The following is a 22,676-nucleotide window of genomic DNA, read 5'->3' as shown; positions in this document are numbered from 1 at the left end:
GACCTATTGCTACGAAAGCCGTATTGCCGGTCATTAAGAAGCTTCCGTTCCTCAATATATTTCTTAAGCTGATAATTAATTCACGTTTCCATGACAATAGAAAGAAAGGACGTTAGTGCTATCGGTCGGTAATTTGTGGGAGAAGAAGATTCGCCTTTTTTTGGGATTGGCTGAACAAATGCAGTTTTGCAATTACCCGGAGCCTAGAAGACTAGGATAGATGGAAAAACTAACGGAGTGGTTCTGCTAGCGTGGAAGAACACCTCTTCAGAATAATAGCGGAGATACTATCTGGCCCAGCGGATTTCTAAGAGCTCTCGCCACAGTTCGAGTAAAAAAAAAGATTGGTAAAATAGAATCATTTATGCGTTCAAGAACTGGGGGAGTCATGGCACTATCTGGTAAGGCGGAATTTTCAGCGAACTGCCTTGCAAATAAGTTGGGTTTATCAATAGAGCTAGCTTAAGGAGTGTCATTGACTAAAAGCGTAGGAACCGAGGAAGAGGAAGAATTCCTGATTTTTTTTACAAATGACCAAAAATTCTTACTGCCTTTGGGACATTTCAGTATTTTCGCCGTAATTGTTGGAAATGTAAAAATGTATAGGCTTTGCAGGTCTTCCTGGCTTGCTTAAACTTTTCCGGTTTTGCTCCGTTTGGTTGTATTTAAAACACCGGAAGCTCACCTCTTTCTCCTTGATAACCTCTTTCCAGCTCGAATCGAACCATGATTTAACATTGGGTTTAATACTTTTAACCCTATTCGGGATAAAGGTTCCCATTCCCAGATGAATCATACTAGAAATCATATCTGCACTGGAGTCTACGTCGCTACCGAGGAGCATAGCGACCAGTTATAGATCCTGAAGAAATGATTGAGACCGTCCCAGTTGGCTTTTTCGCACTGCCAAACGGTCCTCTTTGGAGCTCTTTCTTCAACTATTGTTTGACACTAGAAATTACTAGATATGACACTGTGGTCCGATGTGCCTAGAGGCGTCAATACACTGATTGTGTACTTATCAGGATCAGAAGTGAGAACCAAATCAAGTGTATTTTCTGCTCGGCCGTTAACGTCTGATATACGAGTAGGCTCTTTGACAAGCTGAGTAAGAGGACACATTCCATCGGCCGTTGTCTGGCCCGAATGGCGAAGCCACGAAGAATTTTGAAAATTGAAATCGCCCGTAATAACGGTTTCAGTGTGAGGATACAGGGAGACAATTCTTTGTATGGAGTCAGACAGAGCATCAAATTCCTGAGAAGTTGAAACTTTGTCCATGAATAAAAATTTAGCAGAGTCGAGAACTAGCCAAAACAGCTGGTCTGTTAGAATTAATGTGGATGTATACAGACAGTTATAAGTCAGCAGACAATAGCTCTCTACGAGACTTACAAACATTAATTTCAAATGAAGTTATTTAATTGGTTTAATTTGTCGAATTAAAAATGTTAACAATTCTCGACATTACAAAGTCAGTAGAATCTAATTTATTGATTTTTAGAGAGATGTCTGTGTGTACGTACCTTCGAAATACTATTTTCGTCGTCCATATCTGAAGAACTATTAGAGATATCGACTTCAAACATTGAAAGATGCAGAATTGACTTTTTAACAAATTCAATGGGTGTTTTCTACAACATCACTTTATAAGAAAAATTAAAAATTTTGGTTGACCCAAAATGTTATATTTATTTTTAAATAATTTAATTCTTATTTATATGTTTATATTAGCATACTACATTCGCTATGTGCGATTTAAGAAAGAATCTCTATACTTGACAAAAAGCCCGAAATTGAGCTCAAGTGTAAACTGAAAAGCATTAGAAGTGCGAGTATGACGGCTGAATCGTTCAAGGGGCGAAATGCAACTGGCTAATTCGACAGAACATTGTTTGTAAAAATATTGATAAAACAATATTGTATGTTGTATAATGTGATGTGATACCAAATAAATGTAATTTTGAAAAAAAAAAATTGAACAAAAAATAATGATATCACTCCAGAATAATTGTATGCAATACAAAATAACGTTTTTGACATCTGGAAGACATTTTTGAAAAATCGAAACAACTTTTTCTTAAAACAAAAAAAAATTAAGAACTTGTTAAACATTGATTTTAAAAACGAATATCGTGGCAACAATCAAATCTTTAATCTTTAATATTGTTTCAACATTTATTGACATTTTTAGAAAAATAGACTAATAAAGGCAAAATAGTTTTGCTTACTTTAAGTTTTTTTTAGAAAAAATCAATTGACAACTTTTTTTACAAAACACGAAAACATACAAAAACTGGTAAGAAATGATTTTTTACAAAAAGAAGTAATAAAACAAAGAAAGATTTTGACCGTATATTTTTTTATTTCAAACTAGAGTTGCCAAAGCTTGAGTCACTTAAGTTTGTCTTTATTGACAAGCTTATGAATTGGTGAATTCTTATTAGTAAAATGATCAACTGGAATACGTATGGAGGAACGATCATTTTTTGACTTCCAAAAGGTTGAAAATTACTGTCGTTGATACTTAATCCACATTCAAGTTAAGGTAACTGATTTTTTTTATAAACTTCAAAATTATTGTAATCGGTCCGATTTGTCGAATTGTAAATGTAAACATTTCTTCACGTTTCAAGGTACCTAGAGTCTAAATAAAGGATTTTTAGAATTATCTTTGCGTGCTTGATGGTAGGAGTTTAATGATATAAGGGTACTTTTCAGCATCTGGTGTAGGTCCAATATTTTGGATCAAAGATAAGATGTGCGCTGTGGATTATGTCCACATCTTAAATTAAGTTATGCTTATATTAACTGAAGATGAGGTGTCGATCAAATGGAAGTTCATGAAGGATAATGACCGAAGAACCCCTCAAAATTGGCTAACAAATAATCACAACAAACCAAAATCAACGTTATGGATTGGCCATCACAATCGCCTTAACCCAATTGAATACTTATGGGACATTCTAAAGCAAAGAGTCGGATGTTATAAAACCAAAAAGAAAGACAAATTGTGGTCGAAAATTCAAAGGGAATGATACTCCATACCTGTAGAGACATGTGCCAAATTGCTGAATTCGATGGGGCACAGTGGAGGCAGTTTTAATAATAAGGGTACCACAACAAAATACTCAAAGAACTTGAAATACTTTTACCGTAAAATTACCTTCTCAAAACAAAAAGAGTACCATTCTAATTATGTTTCCATTATTTTTTTCAGGATGAAAGAACATAATGATCACCAATCTACTTTCAGTATTATTTCCCAATATTATATTTAACAAAAATTGTTTTATTTAAGCAATAAATTGATAAAAATCTATCTGTGTGGTTTTTATTTTCCTATACTCTTCACAAATAAATTTGTATGTGTTGAAAAGAAAAAAAAACACGAAGCTTGCTTCTATTATTTTTTTCAAACACTGTATATATGATACAGTGATACCAAACAAATTTATTTTTCGAAAAAAATTAAACTAACGGTTTTTTTTAATCAAAAGAACTGAAAAAAAATAATTGTCACCTCAAATATTTTACGAACAATAGATGATTTTATCTTTAACGAAAAATAACGTTTTTGACATCTGTTAAAATTTTGAGAAAAATCGAATTGACAGTTTTTCTTACAAAAATAAGAACCTTAACGAATCATTACTAAAAAATGGTAAAAAATAATTCTCGATTTAAATATCTTTTCAAATATTTGAGTTCATGGCTTCATTTTGTCTTGTAAAAAATATTGTTTTTGACTTTCGGTACAGTTTTGAGAAAAATGAAATTGACAGCTTTATTTTGTAAAAAATAAAGACTTTAATAACAAAAATACTAAAACTTGTTAAAAATTTACTTTCGACTCAAATAACTTTTCATAAATTTAAAATATTGGCTTCAAACTAATTTTATCTCATACAAAATATTGTTTCAACACTATTTTTTTTGTAAAAAAGAAAACAAGTACCAAATTATTTTATATTTATTGTTACCGACACATAAGAAACTCGAAAAACTAAACCTTTAGGATCTCAATTTTGTATAACTAACTTTTTTTTCATTTCAAAAATATTGTTTTATGTCGGTTATAAGATCTGCAACTATTAGAATTGATGCTTATTAATATTGAAATAGTAGTGGGTGGGTCGGATTATTTTTCATTAAATAAATAAATAAAAAATGTTAATAATTTTTTCACAAATAATTGAAATAAAAGCTAAGTTTTAAAAGATGACAAACTTAAGACATTTTTGTGAGGATCAAGAGCAGAACCGCATCTTTTGTCCTCCAAATGTATCCTTGAAAAAAAGGGACAATTAAGGGTTTCCAATAAGAAGTTTAAATTGAAAAGACTTCTTTTAAGGCCGGCAATTATGTTTCAAATTTTTAAAGTTTGATAGATCATTTGAATTTTTTAAAATTACATATGGAAATACATTTTGTTTCGTAATTTTTGAAGATTTTTATAATCTTAATATAACTAATTACTTTTACATAAATGTATAATATATTTTATATTTTCTTACTTACTCATTACAAGAGGCTGCTATGATTCTAATTAATATTTTCTAATATAAAACTCGCGTACATTTTGATGAGAAAAAATACATAAAAAATATAACACTATATAAAATTTATATTATAATTCTTAAAGTTCCTTTTTATTGATAACTTTTTCACTTTAACTATTTTTCTTTTTAATTCAACGTTATAATCGGGTCACGCACTACACTATTTAATTGTTTCTACTACACGAACAAGAAAAGAACTGAAGAGCGAATGACATAATATCAACCCGTTCATGATACTTTTGCGAGAGAGAACTTAATCTATCTAGTATCTATCTGTTTCTGTTTTTGCTGCTCTGCTCTTGTTCAGAGTGCACTGAGCAGTGGAGAAAGCAATAATAATTTCTACATACAATTTGTATAATGCATACATCTCTGTCTATCATCAAGAGATAATGAAAATTAATGACAAATCTATTGTTGTGCTCTTTAGTATAAACTTAAGGCCCTGAGTCCAGTGTTCCCAATTTGGGCGAAAAACTAACAAGGAATGTTCACAATAGGATTGCGAGTTTTTAATAAAAAAAAATAAAATAATAAATTTTAAGTTTATGGATGGCCTGTTAATTTAAATAAAAAATTAATTAATAAGCTAGTTGGTAGATTGAAAATTCTAAAGCTTGTTTTAACTACATAATTATTTAATAATAAACGAGAGTAGTTTTCAAGCTTTGAATAATCAAAAAATGATCGTGCTAGCTTATAAATTGTCCACTTAATTAGTTTTCCAATGAGAAGTTAGGGATAAAAGTGTGAATCGATTTCAAACTATCCATAGGAAATTATTGTCCGATTTGTCAAATTGAAAATTTAAACATTTATCGACGTTTCAAGGTCCCTAGTGTCGAAATAAAAGATTTTTAGAGAGATGTTTGTGCGTGAGTGTGTGCGTACGTCCGTAAGTACACAACGTTTTTTTCGTCGTCCATAGCTCAAGAACCAGAAGAAATATTGACTTGAAATAAATTTTAAACTTTCAAAAAAATTGAGTTTGTGTTTTTTTAACATAGCAATTTAAAAAAGGTGAACATTTTGGTTAAACCCAAATATCAATAACGTTAGAGACTTGAATTAAATTATGTATTATAGATTGAAGCGCGAATCCAAATAAATATAGTTTTGGAAAAAATCCAATCAACTTTTTTTTATAAATCAAAATATTTGTCACCTCGAAAATTTTATGAACAATAAATGATTTTATCATTAAAGCAACGAAAAATTAAATTGACAATTTTTTTTTATTAAAACCCAAAAAAACTACTCAAAGTTGGTAAAAATTGATTTTCGACTTAAATGTCTTTTGAAAAATTTGATATTATTGCTTTTATCTCATAAGAAATATTGTTTTCAACATTTGTACAAATTTTGAGAAAAATAGAATAGACAGTTTTTTTAATATATTTTTGATATATTTGCTTAAAACTAATTTAATCTTTTAAAAAATATTTTTGTCAACATTCAATAATATTTTGGGAAAAATCAAACTGACAGTTTTTTTATAAAAAATAAAAATCTAAAAAAAAACATTAATCAAAGTTGGTAAAAATTGAATATCGATTCAAATATATTTTCAAAAACTTGAAATATAGGCTTCAAACTTATTTTATCTTATAAAAAATATTGTTTTCAACATTCTGAAAAATGTTGGGAAAAATCAAATTGACAGTTTTTTTACAAAAAATAAAAACCTAAAAAAAAATTATAAAAGTTGGTAAAAATTGATTTTCGACTCAAATATATTTTCAAAAATTTGAAATATTGGCTTCAAACTTATTTTATTTTAAAAGAAATATTGTTTTCAACATTCAATAACATTTTGAAAAAAATCGAATTGACAGTTTTTTTACAAAAATAAAACTCTAAAAAACAATACTAAAACTTGGTAAAAATTTACTTTCGGCTCAAATAGCTTTTCAAAGCTTAAAAATATTAGCTTCAAACTTATTTTATTTCACATAAAATATTGTTTTCGATATTCAGTAATTTTTATATAAAAATCCAACAGTCCGTTTTTTCATAAAAAGTAAAATCTTAAAAAAATAGTACCCAAATTTGGTAAAAATTGATTCGAAAACATGTCTATATGTAAACTTTTAAGCAAGACAAATCGACAGACGGTACGGGAAGTTATCAGTGTGGGTTGCATCCCAGCCTCTTTTTTATTATTGTCTGACAAGTATTGTATTCGTAAAAATGTTGAACTCGTGATTTTACTCAAATATGAAATTACGATGGTCGACAAAAAGAGTCCTGCGACTCCGTCCGTTTGTCTGTTCTCTTTTCAACTAAAACAGCGATTGAGTACAAAATTGAAAACTTTGATAGATTCTTGTTAGTAATTTTTTTAATATAATTTAAAAGAATTGTAGGTTTTCGTCTTTTGTAAAAAAAATATGTCAGTTTAAGAAAATTAAATTACCAACAATATTTTGTATATGATGAAATAGTTTGATTTCAAAATCCATTTTAGTTGACGAGATTTTTAGTCAAAAACCAATTTTAAACAAATACAAATAGGATGAATAAAATTAATATCTTCGATTATTCACAAGATATCAATTAAATTTTATTTTATGAGAGTTTACTGACGGTCAAAAACAATATTTTCTGTTATACAAAAATATATTGAAGCCAATATTTTTGGCTTTTAAAAAAAGATATTAGCATCGAAAGTAAATTTTTACCAAGTTTGTTTTTTTTTTAGTTATTATTTTTTGTAAAAAATTGCCACTTCAATTTTTCTCAAAATTTTACCGAATACTGAAAACAATATTTGTTATAAAATTAAATACGTTTTAACCCAAATTTCAAATTTGTGAAGTCGAAAATAACTTAAGCTTCAATTTTTAATAACTTTTAGTAATTTTTCTTAATATTTAAATAAATTTTTAAAACAATGTTTTATAAGATAAAATTTATTTGAAGCCAATATCTTAAATTGAAAAAAAAAATGATTCGAAAATCAATTTTTATTAATTTGTGTTTAGATTTATATTTTTTGTAGAAACAAAATGTCAATTCAATTTTTCTCAAAATATTACTGAATGTTAAAAAAAGAAAAAAAATTATAATATCAAACCAATAGCTTAAAGTTTTGAAAAGATATTTGAGTCGAAAATTGATTTTTACCAAGTTTTATTAGTTTTTTTAGGTTGTAATTTAAAAAAAAAACTGTCTATTCGATTTTCCTTACAATTTTACCCGATGTTAAAAACGTTATTCTTCGTTGTACAAAATTATTTGTTTTGTCAGTTTTTTTAATTTTATTAAATAAAATAGTTGTGTTGTTTTGCAAAACTATATTTGTATAGTATTACGTTACAATACATTATATAACTTTTAGTTAAAGCCTCTACACGTATTAGTTGGTGAGATATTAAGGGATAACCAAAATGACCAATTTGACCGTCTTTTTAAATTGCTATGGTAAAAAAACTACCCACGCAATTTTTTTGATAGTCCTTTCTGCATTATTATCTGTATAAAAAAAATATTTGAAGTACGGACGTGCAGGTGTACGTACGTAACGTACACACTCACGCAAAGACATCTCTTTAAAAATCTTTTATTTCGACTCTAGGGACATTAAAACGTCGAGAAATGTTCAAATTTTCAATTTGACAAATCAGACCGATTACAATAACTTCTTATGTATGTATGGGATGGGAAGTACGGTATAAACTTTTAAAATTTGTCAAGTTAAGTAAAGTTCAAAAGAACCCTAAAATGATCTTCACAGTCCTATAGGTACAACCTCCGTAAGGTCACTTCAAAAGTAATTTTGTACTGTTGTGCAGTGTAACTGCTGCGTCACCAACTAAAACGAGTGTTTTAAATTACGGATAGAGATGTTCTATGAAGGAACTTGGGTTTTCAACCAAACCAACCAAAAATGGGATACAAAAAAATTACATTATTATTGGAAACATTTTTTAATTTCCAGAATATGTATTATGTGTTGATAAAATTCTTACCAAATGAGTTCTGCTTTTTTCCAATCTCACAACTACTGACCTACCATGTTTCTCCTGCTCACTTACTAAAATAGACCCCAGCAAATGTTTTCCAATGTAACAACAACAACATCATCATAATGCCTTCACACTTCAATACAAGAACCATCTTCATAACTCCCGACCCACATTGACAACTCCAGATTTATCTTTACAACTTCAAACCCATCTTCAATTGAAAGCAAAAAAGTAAATTAAAGAGAAATTTTCTAAACGAAGGACGATTTTGACACTTTTTCAGTAAACGACCTTAAAGTTTTCAGCTTGGATAAAAATAAAACAAAAACCAATGATTTTGTTTCACACTTTCACAGACAGCCTTATACTCCTCCTACCTATCTCACAAAAGTCTTGAAGCTTGAAACCATTTTTATTTTATTTTTTTTTTTGACCAAACGGCAAATAAATGAATGGAATAAAAAAAAAACTAAACAGGATGAGAAAAAGCAATTTATTTTCAATTTCATTTCCTTTCTCAAAGAAGTGCTGCTTCAAGCTCTATTTCTATACCCTTCTCTCTCTCTCTCCTTCATACTCATCATCAACTTTAACCCTTTTCAACCTCAAATTGTTATCGATTATTACACAAGTGAATCGAAATGATAGAGCCATTTAAGTGGCAATCCATTTTCGGCACAAAAATATATACATATGATTGTATGTATAAAGGATAGCATAAAGGATACCATCAGGAGGACTCCCATTCCAATCAAAGGATTTATTTTTTTGATTTTTTTTAATCAGGTATGTGTCACTTTTAGACCAAAATGGGAAGTTGATTGAATTTTTGGCTGATGGCGCTTCACGCAAACAACAACTGTCACTGTCAAACTCAAACCATTCATTGTCATTCCCACCAACGCAACTTCTTTAGTCACTACATATAAGCCTGATGCTCTGCTCTGCTTATGAAGCTCTCGCACATGTGTGACAAACTGACAACTCGTCCTTGTTCATCGCATTCGGTCCTTGTCGTTGGTGTTGGTTGGAAAAAGAATAAAGAAAATTTTCAATTTAATCCACCAATTACGTGCCCAAAAGGAAAATTTACGACTTCACAGCTTATAAGTTCAATTGCTGTTTCTGTTGCGGCTGCTGGTTTATGTCTCCATGGTTTCACTTAAGTGCGGACATAGAGTGGGGGGAAATATTAGAAGAGTGCTCCTACCTCCGCCGGGTATCCGGGTAGCCAGCTAGCTAGAGGTGTAAGCGTACTATTTCATTTCTTTCAAAATGTCGCCGCTTTTCCAATATGGCGATGGAGATGGTTAGGAGGATTACAAACACTATACTCCAGTTTCCTCATGTGAATGAGCAAGTAGTGGGTTGGTTTCCGGTTTGAGGGAGCCACGAATGGTGGCGGATGTGCGGATTCCCACTTCGCAGCTTTAGAATGTTATGTATTTTCATCTTAAAAGACGAGCAAGAGAAAAACACTGCGGATGAACATAAATCTGCCATAAAGCATATAAGAGGATATTATTTATGGAAAAAAACATTAGAAATCAAGGGGCTTTTGTTTCTTAGTGTGTTTTTCTTTTTTTTGTCATTCCTTTCATATTTTTGTTGATGCTTGGCAGAGAAATTATACCTAAAGTCGTACACGAAGTCGTCCTTCCATTGTTATATTTGGAATGGGAGTAGGTGTGTTGGTTTAAGTGAGTGCCCAACTGTTCGGGTCGGACTATCGGTCGTTTGGGTAGATTCGGTTCCGTTTGGTTTTTCTCAAGGACATAAACAAATATTTTGAAAAAGAATAAAACAAAAAAATCATAAATTTGTGGAAATTTATTTAGTAGCTGATTTATATAGAATTTTTTTTGTTCACATTTTTGGATTTGGAATATTTTATTGTGGAGTAGATATTAGGCATATACGAATATATAAATAAGACCAATTTAGAACATTTTCCTTGGAGTTTCTATTTATGTATGCCTAATCTATATATGTATGGCAAATTGAAGGTCTTTTGTAGGGATTTGTTGTTGTTTTTTTATTTTTGTTCTTTTGGCGTAGGAAAGACAGACTTGGGATAAGCCACACGCCTTAAGTGGGACAGAATTTTATCAGATCACTTAAATGGCAGTGATTTTTACTGCCAAACGTTTTATATGAAGGATTTGTTTCCATAAAAGCATTTTTTTGTTTTTAATTTTTAAAACGAATTTAAATAATAATTTGAGGATTTAAGTGGTCGAATTTTTTTCAACATGACATTTTTAAGTATATCAATCATATTTTGAAAAGATGAAAATCCGGGAAATCTCTAAACTAAATATTTTCAAACAATGTTATTCGAAAACGAAGATGACATTGCCATTCTGAGGAAGTTCTGCTAAATTCATTACATACCACTTAGCACACACATAAATGTACAGCGTAGAGACTGAGCACCTTGAGCGACTAATTTGATTATGTTTGAAAGAAAATTTTTACTTGGTTTTGAAAACTATATACATAGAATAATATGTTTAACTTCCCATGGGAAATTATTGTAATCGGTCCGATTTTCGAATTAAAAATGTTAGCATTCCTCGACATTTCAATGTCCCTAGAGTCGAAATAAAAAATTTGTAGAGAGATATATGTGAGTGTGTTCGAGTGTACGTACGTTCGGGAAGTGTTTTTCGTCGTCAATAGTTCAAGAACCAATAGCGAAATCAACTTTAAACAAATTGTATCTAATAGATTATAACACCGAAAGGACTCTCAAAAAAATTAAGTGCTTGGTATTTTTTTACCATAGCAATTTAAAAAAAAGATGAACATTTTTCTTAGCCGCAAATATCTCACGAAACAATGACGCTGGAGACTTGATTTATATTTTATATTATATATTGTAATGTGATACCAAACAAATATATTTTTGAAAAAAAAAATCCAAAAGCTAACGGATTTTTTAAAAATAAAAAAAAATTAAAAAAAATATTTGTAACCTCCAAAATAATTGTGGGCAACGAAAAATAACGGTTATGACATCTGGTAAAAACTAAAACAAATATTACTCAAAGTTGGTAAAAATTGATTTTCGACTCAAATATCTTTTCAAAAATCTGATATATTAGGAAAAATTGGGGATAAAGTATTTTTCGACCCAAATATCATTTCAAAAATTTGAGATTATAGTTTCAAATTAGTTTTATTTTATAAAAAATATTGTTTTTAGCATTTGGTAAAATTTTGACAAAAATTGGTTTGAGTTTTTTACGGAAAATAAAAATCTAAAAAAACGATAAGTGAATAAGTTTTCAAGAAACTACAAATATTGGCTTCAAGTTATTTTTATCTCACAGAAAATATTGTTTTCGACATTCAGTAAATTTTGTATTAAGATCAAACAGTCAGTTTTTTCATAAAAAAATAAAAAAATAAAATCTACAAAAAATAGTACGCAGAATTGGTAAAAATTGATATTCGGTTTTCGATTTCTCGTAAATAATAGAAGACAATGACTTCAAATTAATTTCATTTATTTAAAATAGATTTTAAAATCAAGCTTTTTCATCATATGCAAAATATTGTTGATATTTTACAATTTTTTAAAGAATTCAACTGACAAATTTTGTAATAAAACATTACAAACATTTTAAGCAAGACAAGTCGACAAACCAAATGGGAAGTTATCAGTGTGGGTCGCATCCCAGTCTCTTTTTTTAAAAGCCATCACGCATTTTGAACACACATTTTTGAAAAAAAAAAACACTTTTGAAAACACGCAGTTGAGAACTTTATATATATTTATTCAGCTTAAATTTAATGTTCAAGATTTTTTTGTTAACTAAATGAAATTCCACCAAATTTGAATTCTTCAGACATTTTTTGACTTTTATAAATTTGAAACATAGTTAACATTGTCAATTAAAAAAACACATTGCATAACCTTCTAAATAATTTTAATATGTACACATTTTTTACTTCTGGTTTTCTTTAAAATTTCGAAAAATGTTGGCTTAAAATCTAAATTGGCAAAATTTGTATATCCAAAATTCAATTTAAGATTTTTGAATTCTTTTTTAACGCAAAAGTTGCAAGTTCCAAATTTCATAAAAAAAACGTTTAAACTTGAATTTAAGTTTTTTTGTGAATATAACAATATATTATGGATTGCTTTTCCAAATTTTGTAGGAACTACATCTGTTTTTCAACGAATAAACGTCTTTTTAAATAAATTTGTGACCCGAAATCCAAGTTTTTTGTCAACCATATCAAATGTTTTTGTCAAATTTCTTTAATTATATTGTGAAAAACTCTTTTAAAATTCATTTTGATTCGATCAAGTTTTTGAATCACGACATTAAGATTTTTGTATAGATATAATTTTTTGAACTTTTATAAAATTCTTATAATAGTCTGATAGAATTGTATTTAAAATAAAAAGAATTTTAGATTTCTCTTAATGAATTTAAAAAAAAATAACAAGTAATAGTTCAAAATAGAATTGCATAATTTTAAGCTTTTAACTACAATTCGAAACAAGTAGTGTCATTAAGAAAAGGTGTCAAACTTAGCTGTAACTCAAAATATAATAACATTAGTTGAACGTTTGGCATTTACGAAAAAGGATCGTTATACACCGCGTAAGGATTATAAGAACTTACTATACAAAAGTGTTGATACAAACATATCCACTTTTTTCGAATAACACTTTGATTATGGTCGTAAAATTGACAAATTTTAAAAGATTATTTACTGACGTCTTTTGGCATAATAATGCAATTTGTTCTTTTTAAAATAAATATTTATCAACCGTTAAAATGCTTAAAATTAAAGGGTAGTTGAATTTAAAAGGCCTTAGCGTCATTGAAAATTTGAACTATCGGATGGAGGTGGGTTGCCGAGGTCGTTTAGGCCATTTGGTCGATATTTTAATATACATATGAACAATTGATTTTTTTAAATAATTTGAATTTTATTTAAAATCAACATTGGCCCTTCGTTAATATTGGTTGAATGTTTGACATTTAAAATAAACTACGCGTTAGAATTATTGAAAAATAAGTTGTTAAATTTCACTTGTCTCCCAAAAAACTAAAAGAAACACTTATCCATTTTTGCTAAAATGATTTTCAATAGAAAAATGCATAACAAGTTTGGTTCTTATAACTAATCTGTTGTCTAAACAGTTCTATTATATCTAGTTTTTGAAATATATTAAACAATAGAATATATAATAAATAATGTTGAAAACGGGTATTTTTAAAACTTAAGCAAACAGGTAAAACAAGTGTTTGGATTAGAAATCAAAAAACGTGTATTTTCTAAAACTATTAAAGCATAAAATTCAAGTTTTCCTAAAATATCTATATAGATTCAAATAAAGACTCATAACTAATGACAATTTCCAGAAACTAAGCAATGTACTAAATTAATTTAAATTTGAGTTTTAACTTAGGCTAAAATACCCCATTTTTGTTGTTAAAACCATTTTCAAAAGGGCATATTTAAAAAACCTGATAGAAAAATTTAAAGGCAAGGGCAGCAAGGGCTTTCAAGAAAATTTAGTGAGGGGTATTTTTACCATAGCAATCTTAAAAAAGAAATTCAACAATTTTGCTATATTATAAAATTGGTACGTTGACCAGAAAGGCATAAATTCGACAAACATTTTATTTTGAAAACAAATATTTTTCATCTCGAATATTTTGTGAACAACTTTTGACATCTTGTAAGACTATTAGAAAAATCGAAGTCAAAATAAAATAAAAACACCCTAAAAATTGGTAAAAACTGATTTATGACCGGAATATCTCGGGAACGAAAACCAATTTTTAAATCAAACTCATTTTATCATGTACTATCATTATTGTTTGCTTTTACTTATTTTTTTGTTGAAAAATCCTATCAAAAACAAAAATTTGCCAAAAAATAAAAACAAAACTGATAAAAAATATTTTCGACTCAGGAACACAGAAGATTTGACTTCAAAAATGCCGTTCGAAAAATGTTGGTCAAATTTTGTTTTTGGTTTTTTCAAACTTTATCAAATTTTTTGATAAACAACATATTTTTTAATGAGGTTTCGTTTCAAGTTTCATTATAGACCAAATATTGTCAATTGGATTGAGATCTGGACTATAGGGAGGCCAACTTAGTACACCGGTATTATTTTCTTCTGAGTACTTTATAAACTTAAAAAATATCCAAACATTATTTTAAGTCATAAAAGTTTTTTCTTTCATACTTTTAAATTTGGTTGTATGACAAGGAGCATTGTCCTGTTGAAAAATGAAACTGCAAGTGGCCCCAAAAAGCTCTAGCTCAATACGTTTTCCAGGACTCGAAGGTAAACTTTTGTATTGACTTTGGATTCTAGAAAGCTCATTCTACCTTTTCCATCTCCAGAGAAGCATCCGCACAACATAAAACCTTCAGTTTTTGGGGGCATCCGCAAAATTCAATCAGTGCTTAGTCATTTTTTCGGTTCTCTTCGCGCATGGATCCTCCCATCTCCAACATGAAGCTCGAATTTTGATTCGTCCGAAAAAAATGACATTATTCCACATGCCTTGAGTCCAATTTAGGTGCAATCGTTTTTCTTTGACTCTTTTGGGAAAATCCGGCTTCAGTGCCGGTTGAGTGCTCTAAGTTCAGCTTTCACGAGCCTTTTCTCACAGAGCTTGACGAAATTTCCACCAAAAAACATCGGGGGTCGTCTTTTTTGGCCTCACTGACCTTTTTTCCTGCTAGTAGCCCCAGTCTCACGATATTTTTTTAAATTCCATGCCACAGTATCTCAAGCAATATTCAGTCTCTTAAAAATGTTACTTGTTGTTTAAACGAGACATGTCAGACACAAAATATTGGCTTTATGTTCCGAACTAATTTTTTCCATATTTTTCTACAAAATCATTTCGGTTATTATTGGATTACTATTACGAGCCAAATGCAGCTCTTGTTGATAATAACATCAACTTTTATACAGTGTTTGAATGACATGTTGATACCTAGTGCAAAAAAAACCGTAGCGTTCCTAAATTCCAAAATCTCGAAAAGGGCAATTAAATGTTTGACCAACATTTTTCGAACAACACTGATTTTATACAACTTCAAGAATTTTCGACAAACGGGCTCGAATGGAAAGTTATCAGTGTTAATCGCATTCCATGATCTCCTTTTTTAAAATTTTGTTTAACCCAAACAACAGACGGAAAGCACTTAAAAAAAACTAGTGCAATCAATGACTGTAGCAATTGTTTTAGTTTTTCATAAAACCTCTTGTATTACTATAACTCTGACAACACTGAATAAAAGTGCAATTTTTTCACGTTTTGATTGAAAAGAAAAATCAAACAAAAATATGAAAGTCAATATAAATCCGAAAATGTGTGCCAAAGGCTTTCGAAAGATTAGCTTACCGTCAATTCAAACACACAAAATATGGATAAAACTGCATACACCAGATTAGGGTTTTCAGTTCTACAATTTCATTCCTACATTTATTTTCGTCCTTATACCTAATTGTATACCAAATAATTCAATTTTATTGAATGTTTCGTTGGTATATCCGCTTACATTAAGCTTGTTATCAATTGGATTTTGAAGTGCATGTATAAGATACCCAAGGTAAATTTTCTGGCATATAATTGGAATCCAGTTCAAAGGGCATTTTAATTGATTCCCTAAAAGTACACATAGCTACGGCTTTTAGAAATTTGCCTCAATTCTGTGGATTTGTTTTCCAATAGCCAACATTAACATCAACCACACCAAAACACCACCATTATTGGTGCTTCAACAAAACCTCGAAAATTTGTCTGAGCGAGGATAAAATGTTAAAAAAATACACACACTTTCATACATTCTGCGATTTTTGTAGATCCTTTACATTGTTTATCAATACAAACGAAAAAAAGGACAATAATTCTTTTCTAAAACAAAACAGAAACACATTCGCATCTATATTTCGCTTTGCTCTTTTAATAATCTGAAGATCCTTACTATCGTTTATTCTCGTAGCCTGCAAGGCTAAGGTCGGTCCTTAGATGGGAATTATTTTGGGGATTGCGTCGTATTTTATTAGATTTTAAGTGTCTCGCTCTGTTGGTTCGTTGGTTGTTTTCGTATAATAAATCCGAATATTTCTCAAACTATATACTTCCATAATACTATATACGTAGTTGGTATACCAGGAAGGATAATAAAATAGACTATTTTCGGGTTAAAGATTAAGGGACAGCCAATCTTATAGTCTCGTAAAAGTTGACAAAACAATAGAAAAGCTACATCCAAAAAGGATCAGGATGTTTATTTTTTTTCTGTTTTAGTTGTTTAAGATTTCTATTTCGTGAACTTTTGCTACGATGACAAAATACAAGTCAGAGAAAGAATTTGTATTTATGGAGACATTCACATTCAAGTTTTAACTTAAACAATTTATACGAGGTTTTTATTATTAGATTGTTTCAGGTATTTAAGTTTTTGTTGTTTTTTGTTGCAATAAAGTATAATAAGTAAGTGGTTTCAAGGAGATTTAAATAAAGTTAATCTTGGACCAAATGTCTCAGAAAAAGTTAATAGGTACCATAAAAAAAAAGATTATTAAGTTTTTTTATGACAAGTAGTTAAAACTTCGAAAGAGCTTTTATCAATGATGGCCACTCTTCGAGATTAAATATACCTCAACTTGATTTTATGGAGTAATAATGTCGGTAATAAGAAATTAAAAGAAGAAGAAGTTAAAATTTAAGGATAATTTCATAACAATTTAATACATTTGAGTGATGCTTATTTTAAGTGCACAAAATATATTTGAATCTATTCAAAAGTGCAGAACACCGAAAAAATATATAATACAGTTCTAATTCTTAAATTATAAAAAAACACAAAATTAGGAAATACAAAAAAACCTAAATACGCCAAAATATAACTTACACATTTCAACAATCTAAAGAATAAACAATTTGTTAATATGAAATCCAAAAAAAAAACTAAATTTCTACATGTCCTGAAACCCCAAATTTGGAAAAATTCACAAAATCCTACTTCCCAGAAATAAAAAAATAAAGTCTAAAAACACACCAAAATATTTAAAATTCTTAACTCTAAATCCAAGAACGCAAGAACTTAAAATCTTGACTGATTAATGTTTTATCTTTAAATCTTTAAATCTTTAAACCCTCAAACCTTATAAAACCAAATTTCAAAAGAATCCAAATCAGGACAGTAAAAAATGTAAAATTGTTGGCTTTTAATTTTTATGAACAAAACTGACTGTCAAATTTGTATGAAAAAAATTACTGAATTTTTTATATGAATTTAGTTTGAAGCCAATATTTTTAGTTTTTGAACAGATATTTCATTCAAAAATCAATTTTTACCAAGTTTTAGGTTTTATTTTTTGGAAAACAAACTGTTAATTCGATTTTCTTAAAAAATGTTTATTTATGTATTTATAATACTAGCTTTTATTCTCGACTTCTTCAGCATTAGATAGTTTTTTTGGATAGTAGTATGAGCTGTACTTTTTGTTCGTATTTTTGAATTGTGTCGAGATGAAATAAGGCCATACTAAGTGTGATTGTCATAGGTTGGGTAAGGTTAGGTTAAAACATTTTAAGACGAAGATATGTTAATGCAATACATTTTTATACACTAGGTTTTTTGTTTTTCCTTCCTGTGCCAGAACGTTAAGATTTTGTGGGTTTGAGACTCATGAGCACCCTACATATAATTTACATTTCCGAATTAACATCTGCAACTTTCAGCGTTTGCCCTTCAGCTTTATTCATTGTTATTGAAAATGTTGCTTTCAGAGGAAACTGCACTATTTTAAACTGAAACGGCAAATCGGTTGGAATTGTCGGAATGCGGGGAATTAAAACAAATTTCCTGTTGCTATTATAGTCATGATTATAGCTTTTATAATATTCCGTCCTAGGTGAGTAATCTGTAGCCGTGTACCATTTCATAACTTTGGTGCTTCAAGATTTCTCATTAACAGGACTGAAACAACAACCTTCATTCTTAACTTATGAGAAGGCACCCCTGAAAATTACAAAGAATTGTATTAATTTTCTACAGGCTCTGACCTTTCATTTGATATAAAATACATAAAATACAATGAAATTCGATGAACAAAGCCAGACAAATTATTAAGTTATAAGGCATTACATATTTGGTGGATTTTTTTTTATAACGGGGCTGCCGAATGGTTCGGCACAGTTAAGACATGGCAACCCTATATATTCATAATCAGTAGACTCAGACCTTTCATTTGATACCAAATTTAACCAATAACTGGATGGGCTAAGTCATGGTCGAAAAATACGCACCTTGAAATAGGGCTGCCAAGCGCTTCGGCCCTCTTTTAGTTAGGCAACCCTATATATTTCGATCTATCTCGTCGAGCTCTATTGTTTGGCACTGGTTTCAGCCATTAACTGGATGGGCTAAATCATGGTAAAAAAACGCACCGGAAGTGCCCCGGCTTAGACGTCTACGGCCCAAAATCTGATAGGTAACCCTGGTGCATTATTTTTCTCTAGAGTATCTCTATTTAGTAAATGGTATTAGATCCATTGAGAGGATGAGCTAAGTGATCCGACAGTCGCCTCTCCGCCTAGGTTTAAAATTATTATTTGTGGAACTTGGTGGGAGATACAGTTTGCGTATAACGTTGAGGACTTGAGACACGTGGAGCGCGAAGCCCGCGTTAATATACGTGTATGATAAGTTTAACATGTTTGACAACTTATTTTTTTAGCGTTATTTTCACGGAAAGTAATTTTTCCCATTTAAAAGCGTCATTTTCTCAGGGTCAAAAGTAACTTATGTCCTTTCTTAAGTCTCAAGCTATCAATTTAATAAATTTCATTTCAATCTTTTTAGTAGATTAGGCGTAAAAGCGATCGACCCACCTGAATTTTTTTGTATGGGAATGCGTTATTTTCTCGGGGGTAAAAAGCAGCCTATGTCCTTTCTCGGGTATCAAAATATCTCCATACCAAATTTCATACAAACGAACAGACAGACAGAGTTACTTTAGCATTTATATTATTATCATGAAAAGTATTAAGTATGATTTCTCATAAGATTAAATAAGTTTGAAGCTTTTATTTTTTGTAAGAAAACTGTCGATTTCACCAAAAAGTCAGCTTAAAAATATTTCCTTTATTCAAAGATTGAAAAATGTACCTGCAAAATAAGTTTTTCTATAAAAATTAAAATTTCATATCCAAACAAAATAAACTTGATTATAGAAAATCGTAGAACGGTTTTTTTTAATACATTTTTGATATACATTTAAAAAAAATTTTGTTTAAATATTTTTGATATGCACAATGCACATCTCAATTTTTATTACCTACATCTGAATTTTGTTAAAAAATGTTAACCATATTCTGAGATATGGAATTTTGAAAAAAAAAATATTTTTTTGTAATGGATAACCCTGATATGCCGCATAGTAGACTTTATGACCGTCCTGAAAACTGATAAAAAAAGTTCTATCCCAACCACAAGAAAAGTTATATGCATGTTTTGTTCAGTGCATTATTTTTTTTTACTTTACAATTTTGAATGCCACGACTACAAGTGAATGAGTTCCATAATTTTTTTTGCAGAAATATTTTACATTACTTGTGCCAACACATAAGTAGAAGAAAATTATTATAACTGTTGGACTTCTTAAACAAAAAAATTATTTAACATTGAATTAATTTTAAATTTTTAAAAAGTTAAATAATAGTTGGTATAAAAAAATGCATGAATACCAGAGTGGCCAACTATTTTACAAATATGCGCGTTAAATGCAGATTTCAAAATGGTATTACTTATTATTATATCTAGAGTCAATAGCAAGTTATTGGTAAAAATCTGCAATACTAGAGTAAATTAAGCAAAAACAAAAGTTTTCAAAAGTAGCACATTAAACGTGAAAATAATACCAAGCGTTGAACAAAGCAGATTTTCGATTTATTGGCTGTTTCTACGATGTTGTCCTAATGATAAATCCAAGCTTTCAATTTCTAGGGCCAAATGTATTATTGATAAAAATGTCAAAAAAGTGCAAAAAACGGTTACATTTTCGAGCTTGTTTTGAATTTTACCTTTTCTATTGGGCTTTAACAAACCCATCAAATATTTTGTTGGTTGCTTTTAGTTTATTTGTTATCCTTAAAAATTGCACTTAAAGTTTCGATAAAAAGATGTGATTTTAAGAAAAAAATATATTAATCTCGAACCCATTTTGCGAGTTAAAGAATATTATAAAAAAGAAATTATTATGAGAATCCTAGTGAGCAAAATAAATCAAATTTAAAATGTGCTACACTATAGTTCTCCTGAGTACCATTTTTTATAATTTTTTCTTGGTATTATTAATACAGAAACAGGATCAATACTATAAGAGATTGACAGAAATGAGAATGCTAAACTGAATTGATCAGGGATGTCATCTCTAGAAATTAGTTAAATTGAAAATATTCAAGCAAAAGTCAAAAAAATCAAACAAAACCGTTACACTATCTTTTGTTTTAAGTTTAATATTAGTAAAATATGATAAGTCAGGAGATTGTAGCAAAGTGAGTAAAAGGATCTGACCTTACTACGTTTTCGTCGCATTTAGCTATTCAATTTATAATTTCTAAGTCTGGTCTCATTAATTTGAGGTACATGGCTCTAATAGATGGTTATCTTTAAATTTCTATTTTATGGTAAAGAAATCGAGAAGAGTGGGTGTGGTGAATTCTTTAGTAGTATTGGATTTTTGTGTTGTCTGTAAAATAAGTGATGATGATGACTTATGAAATGCGTAAAAAAGAGAAGCTGCTATGCGGTATGATCGCCTGGTGCGGAGCAGCAAATATTTATATATGTACATATGTATATATATGTTTTGCACCAGACTTGGATGGCGAGAAGAGAGTTGTTTTTGTCAATAATACAAGCAAATTGAAAATAAAAAAATAAAAAACATATTTAGAATACACATGCACTCTCTTAAACAGTTAAATAAATTAGGAGGTACAAAATTGAAGAACAGTGCTGCCGGTACAAAAAATTAGTAGTTTTTATCGTAGGTTTTATTTAACGTTTGTTAAATTATTGAATGAATGGAGTATTTGGTTGAGTGAAAATAATTGCATTTCTATATTAAAAACATATTTTTCCAACCATAGTTTGATTGTAGAAATATTCTTAGATTTGAGTATGTAACACCTAAGCTCAATTTCTTTAAATATTAATAACTATTAAAGGATTTAAGATTAGCTTATACTTTTGCGAAAGTTGTTTGTTTTTACGTAAAAAATTTGTTGCCATCAAGAAAACAATTAACATAAATATAATCGAAACATTTTAAGCACCGATATAAAAACTATCAATAAAAACGTTCGTTGAAATTTGCATTCAATTTTGAATAGCGAACGAATGTGGTGACAGTTTTTTCGGTATTGTCAAAAGTTTTTGATTACGACGGAATTCATGGTATAGTTTACCAAAATCAAATTTCTTAAGTCCAAGCAATTGATTGAAGTCAAAAGACTGCATTCAAATTGCTTGCTCTATTTTGAATATGTGTTAGACTTAAATTTAATTTTTTAATGTCTTGAATACTTTAAAAAGTAAAAAAAAATGTAGCCTATTGACTTCAAGTATTGTTTTTTAAAAATTAAAAATCAAGAGTCATCATCACCTTTTTGTAAAAAAAATTCGTTGACTTTGACCTTACTGAATTGGCAGTCACTAGAAGACTTAAATCCTTGCAACTCTCTTAACGATATTCCATGTATAAATAATAGTCTTAGTTTATTTAAAAGTGATTTAATAAAAATTTCTACGAAATTTCTTTACAGTTATCTATTAAAAATATAAGTGATATTTTGACAGAATTACAAAATGTTTTTTGTATAATTTTATAAACCCATTTTGATAGACATTTTGTGGTTAGGGCTGAATTTGAACTTTCAAAAAACATAAAAAAAAATACCATTTAACATCTCTATAACTACATAACTTATTTAAACAAAAAAAAAGAGGCTGGGATGTAACCCACACTGATAACTTCTCATCCAGTGTATCTTGCTTAAAAAGTTTGTAGGTTTTCGTATTTTGTAAAAAAGTTATCAGCTAAATTATTTTTTTTAATTTTAAAATTACCAACAAT

At 29.2% G+C, this 22,676-nt stretch overlaps 1 protein-coding gene across 2 annotated transcripts in view; it reads right to left on the bottom strand.

Moving 5' to 3' along the window:
* The window catches only part of LOC129942090 (gamma-aminobutyric acid type B receptor subunit 1), a 561,118-nt gene that overhangs the window by 215,645 nt on the left and 322,797 nt on the right, over positions 1-22,676 (bottom strand). The window lies entirely within an intron of this gene.

Source organism: Eupeodes corollae, chromosome 1 (assembly GCF_945859685.1).
Source record: "Eupeodes corollae chromosome 1, idEupCoro1.1, whole genome shotgun sequence".
Classification (NCBI taxonomy): domain Eukaryota; kingdom Metazoa; phylum Arthropoda; class Insecta; order Diptera; family Syrphidae; genus Eupeodes; species Eupeodes corollae.
The sequence above is the reverse complement of the archived record's forward strand: the minus strand, read 5'-3'. Positions and strand labels throughout refer to the sequence as shown.